This window comes from Panicum virgatum, chromosome 7K, assembly GCF_016808335.1.
Source record: "Panicum virgatum strain AP13 chromosome 7K, P.virgatum_v5, whole genome shotgun sequence".
Classification (NCBI taxonomy): domain Eukaryota; kingdom Viridiplantae; phylum Streptophyta; class Magnoliopsida; order Poales; family Poaceae; genus Panicum; species Panicum virgatum.
In genome coordinates this window covers 19,942,832-19,948,503 of record NC_053142.1, presented here as the reverse complement: position 1 = coordinate 19,948,503, position 5,672 = coordinate 19,942,832, and the positions used below count along the sequence as shown (strand labels likewise).

At 44.4% G+C, this 5,672-nt stretch overlaps 1 long non-coding RNA gene across 1 annotated transcript; it reads left to right on the top strand.

Annotated features, from left to right (window-relative positions):
• The first annotated feature begins 629 nt into the window (after positions 1-629).
• On the top strand, positions 630-1,911 carry LOC120640463. Its single transcript, XR_005661809.1, has 3 exons — positions 630-687; positions 789-913; positions 1,633-1,911. It is a non-coding gene; the product is annotated as an uncharacterized LOC120640463 (long non-coding RNA).
• The last annotated feature ends 3,761 nt before the right edge of the window (positions 1,912-5,672 follow it).

The window sequence follows — 5,672 nt, the reverse complement described above, 5'->3', positions numbered from 1 at the left end:
ACGGGGCTAATCTTCCCCCTCGCTCCACTCCGGTGCCGCACTGCGCCTCCCACTCCCCACCGGTGCCGCACCAACGTTGTCCCGTGTCACGGCCCACGGGCCGACTGGGCTGCGCGGGGTTACTGTAGCGCAAGCTACTGTAACACCGCGGAGCACAGCTCCTTAGTCCCAAACTGAAAGTAGAGAGGGAGCCGAACCAGTTTAAATAGCCGATCCCTGGGAAGCTAGTAACTCCGGTTCGAACCTTTTGCGTGAAGCGAGGACGAAAGCGCAAGAGAGTTATTTAGTAGGTGTGGTCTACTCAACGTGTAGAGTAGATCTTAGACGTTATCCTGGGCCGGGTCGTTACAGGGGTATCAGAGCCATACTCTCGCGGTTCACGCCACGTACGGGCAGAAGTGCGCGTACATGAGCACGTCGGCGCGTGGAAACACAGATGCCAACAGCATGTGGACGGACACACATGGGCTGCTGGCAGTGAACCCATGGACGTGGCACATGGGATTGTTAGCACTAGACGTATGGAACGTGGCCCAAGAGAGGTGATCCTGCTCCTTTGTCCCGTATGGGTAAGCTGGTTCGACGAGGACGTCGAATCCTAACGGGGGGAGATTGTCACGGCCCACGGGCCGACTGGGAGTAGTCTAAAGTCTTCTCCATAATCCACACATTCATATTGAACCTTATGTAAGTGGAAGACCATATACTGCCTGCCTTTATTAAAACCACTCCCTATATTCTTTTCATCATGTTAGTCCTAAATTTGAAGTATTTGTCTTGGTTTTCAGTTGCACCTGTTGATGCCATCAATGATCACTTGCATTGTCGGAAAAAGGCTAGGGCATAGGCTCTCTGATAACCACTGGGAACTTGGAGACTTCTCTGCCAATTTGGTTGGTCTGGTATGCCGGAGGTGAGTGTATGCTGAGAGTGTCAATAGGTACTCCGTATAATAACTATTAAAGGTTTATTTGGTTGCATCTATGCTTAGTGACTCCTTGGAGTCAACATTCCCATATTATGATCTTAAAGACTGTTCAGACAAAATATACCATGGCTCTACTTCACATAAAACTTCTAAACTTTGTTTTAGGGCATAAAACTTCTATAACTTATGAATTTCAGTTATGCTATCTTTTTGACAACTTTAGGATGAAGGTTAAGTAAAAGGAACTTTGACCTCTAACTTATAATAGACTTTGTGATTTCTTGTGATCATCTTAAATACAGCTGAGACATGAAAGTTGAAGTGCAAATCTGATTAGTTTCGTGGTAGCTTATTTGTTCTTTAATGGCAAAGATGCCGCCAACAATTGCACTACACATATGGATGTTTTCCTTTGAGACCAACTGATACGCTTGTTTTTCCATAACTATTTCTATGTTGTTTGCGGAAAGGTTATTTCAGTTGTTGGGTACATTACGACTTCTTCATTTCTCACGTGTTTCCTATAATTAACTTTTCATTTGGAATATATAGATCCATACCATTCTGCGTACTCTAGTCATTGACTGTTAGCGTGCTAGGAGACTTTTGCTGATGATGATCTTTAGATTTTTTCTAATTGCAGTAACAGGCTTATTAAATTTTTCTCATTGCCATTTTGATCAACTGGAGATGATGTTTTGCAGGTTTGGTCATGTCTATCACAATGTTCAAAACCGGTTAACAAAAATATTAATCCATGCGTTTCTTGATCCTGCGAAATCATTCACCCAACATTATGGTGCTGTTCAAGGGATATCTGCATTGGGGCCCAGTGCGGTAGAACCTAATCAGTGTAAACTCATCCTTTGTCTTAGTCATGCTGATTGTATTTGTTGCTTACAGATTAGGCTGCTGCTTTTGCCAACCTCATGACATATATGCAACTTCTGGAGCCAGAACTGCAACTCGAGAAGCAGAAAATGAGATGAAAATGAAGGAAGCCTAGCGTGTTTATGGTGCCTTGCTGGTCAGTTCAGAGCTCTCACTCAATTCATTTTACTGTATTTTGGTTGAGCAACTAAAGGCAAGCTAAGTTTCTTACCACTGGGATGCATTTTTCGGTGTGCTGCAGGCAAATGCGCAGGGGCATGGTGCTGAGGCATGCTTGGAAGGAGGATCAGGATGCCCGGTCATCTCCTGGGGTCACTATATGAGGTCTTCGGTGAAGCCACTCCTTTGTTCAACCACCAGAGATATCCTTGTTTGTGTAGAAAGTGGACTCAAATGGGCTTGGAAGTATTTTAATCTGTGTTGTACAAGTAGGAATGTCTTACTGGATTCTTGGAATTGTTTCAAGAAATATCGAAGTTTTGTAACAGTAGGGACAGTTCCTGGGTGGGTGTGGTGTAACTTGCATCAGCTGATCTAGTGGGTTACAGTGTAATTTTAACCAAAATTTGGCAGAGATTTTTGGTATTTTGACCACGACACTATGCGTGTAATATTATAGTAGTAGATTGCATATAAATAGAGTGACTGTGGGTCAAAGAACTCATCCTGATCTGACACAGAAATGCAAGTAATTAACCTCAAATGGATAAAGTATTGGGTTAGCTATGTGCGGAGTAAAGATTGTACTGTACGTAGCAACTGAAGACGTGTGTCGGAGCTAGGTAGCTTAATTTGCTTGCTTAGCTTCTTCATTCAGTGTCGACCGGCAATCAGTTCTCAGCTGGTGGCCTGCCCTTCAACTTGTTCAGCGACACGGGCCTCCCGTACGTTTTGGTCCTTGGGTGAAGTTGGGCGGCACGCTGCCCTTGGTCACCTGCAGGCGAGCAAACTGCGTCTTACAATTGCCACGAGTTCACAACCATGTGAATGCCGCCCACCACCGTGATACGTAACGTGCGCGCGTGACTAGAGGAAACCGCCCTGCGGGGAAAACCACAGGCGCCACGGAAAAATCGGCCGGGGGTGCGACGGTACTCGCGGCTCGCGTGGGCTGTCGTAGGATGGGGGTGGTCGGGTACTCAAGATGGTACCTGCGTATCCATTAGCAGAGTCATATATATATATATATATGGCACTCAGAATGTTGAATATTTTATTTAGCACACCGACCACCCATTGAAATTGGCGTGAGCCATAGATCAAAGCCGAAAACGAAAAAATGTAACTCCGAAACTGGAAAATTCTTCTTCAAACCAGAAAAGCTAGCATCCATCTCGCAACCGGAAAATTAGGAGGTTCAAACCAAAAATTGGTCTGCGTGACCGGAAAATTTAAAAATTATAACCGGAAATTGAACTATGTGACAAAAAAATTAAGTTAACCGGAAATGTAAAAAGTTCTAAACGGAAAATTAAGATTCAACACTCGTGTCGTTAGACCTAGCTAGCTAATGATGCAAACCAAAAATATGTACCCGCAACCAGAAAGTCTTCCCGCACCAGAAAATGGAAATGATCATTTTCTCATACGTCGTGGGTAACAACTCCCAACTGAGCCCACGATCATTTCCTCCTTTCATCTCACGCACCAGAAACTGCTCTAGATCTGGATAAGCAGGCCATGGCGGCGTGGCAATTTGTCGTGATCTCTTCCTCCATCTAGCCGTGCTCGCTGGTGCTGCTCCTCTCCGGCATCCATCACTGCTTGGGGCTGCGGCCTCCATCCCCATGCAGCGCCTACTTCAAATCTGGCATGGTGAAGCGGCTGCCCGTGCAGCCACCTTGACGGGGGGAGCCGATACCGCCATCTGCTGCCGGAGGTGCCTCCAAACGCCCTGCACCCAGGGGCGTGGAGCAGCAGCCTGCCGGCGCCCGGCGGTCGAGTACCAAATGTTGTGGAGCCGTGCGATAAGTATATATTGCGGTGATGTGTAAAATTTCTCAGCAATTGTGGTGCTTGGGGCGACAGCAGCATGACGGATGTGCATATCAGCATATGGCGGCGGCTGCCGCAGGCAGGATCCATGTTCGGCAACTCAAATCTGGTCAGTTATCTGTTACTCTATGAACCAAAAATAAGATGCATAATCAAATTCATGCTGATAGGATCACGTTTTACCATAGTATATTTGATTGATCCACTGTTCTGTATTTTTGGATACTAATTGTACTTGGTTTGAAGCTGCTAGTGATTAGTTCCTTTCTGTGTTAAATTCACTATATTTACTGATCTCATTTTATCTTGTTGTTCAGTGTTTTTGTGCTTAATCGAGCAATCAGATGATACTATCGTTTAAGGTGGAGAAATAAGTCTATGTGGCTCTCTTCAATTAATGTACCTCTGGCGTGTGGTTATTAATTCTTTTGACAGAAATACAATTCCATGCCATCAGTTTTTGGATCATTTCGCATAGCCTGCTAATTAGAAAAATGTGAGCTTCAAGAAGGAATAATGTGATTGGACTGTGCTTGCAGATTTTGCAGTGACGGCTTGCTGTAAATTCATGTCCTTTTTTCACATTTATGCAAGTAAATTATACTATTAACTTACTGTTGTTCTTTAGTGTGAATCTTGAAAATTTGGATTGAAAAAACAAGTGGGGGTTATCTTTGCAAATATGTACATTGAATTACTGCAAAAACTAGTGATATGTATGTATAAAATCGATCCCTTTGATAGTTTCGAGTACGAGTGCTGAAATTTATGTGTTCTTGTAGGTACAAGTATCACCAAAGGGTGCTTCTCTGGCAGCATTGGCGCTGCAGCTGCAGCTGCGCTCTGGTGTTCTAGGTCTCCCTGCCCTTGCGCAAATGTGAAACTGTTGATGTGGAACCTCAGAAAACCACATATGGAAAGAGGAAGAATGCCAAGATCGAACTTTGATTCTTTGGACTAGTACATCCTTGTGAATATCTTCATCAAACATTATTTTGTAACAATGAAATTTATCAATTTATTACTAGTTACGAATGCAATTATTGTGCTTGCGTAATCAAAAGAGAACTATTATTTTTCATCTGGAACGAGAACGAATGAGCTTTGCGGCCAAGAATAAATTATTTCCTGGTCAAAAATGTGTTTTTTTTTTGTTTCCGCAACAACACGCTGACAATCACCTACCTAAACATAATATTTTCTGGTCACGAGAGGTGAGCATCAAGTGTTTCCTGCCACCGCGCCACGTCAACATTTCCGGTCACAAACCATGGTTTCCGGTCATAGGCTAAAAAGATTACCAGTTTCCGATCACAGGAAAAGTCCATGCGAGTTTTCCGGTTGGGTTGTGCACACAGAGTATCTTTTCCGGTCGCGGGTATCGAGCCACGACCTTTTTCCGGTTTCTCCGGTTTCGGTCTCTGTTGGTGCCTACGTCGGACGGGGCTGCACGTTAAATAATAATTCAACACTCTAGGTGTTAAATAGGGATATATATATATATATTTATTGTCTATTTGACTCCTAGCGTGCTAAATATTATTCAGCGCGCGGGTGGCGCCACCCCCTCTCCGGCGAGCCAACCACCGCTCTATTAAATTCGCAACAATCAATGTCCATAAACCCACAAAACCGTGGCATGCATGGAGTAAAATCATAAAAGGGTAAAATTGACATATTTACTACCACAACTAAAGGTTGTGGGACAATAAATACCACACAATAGGTCTGCATTATATTTTCGTACCGGGTTTCCACGCACATTAATTTCATGTTCTCTGCCCCCTTCTTTCTATCATGGAGCTGAGTGCGGCAGGCTAATGAGCCAGGCGGCGGAGGCGGCGGCGGTGTGCGATGG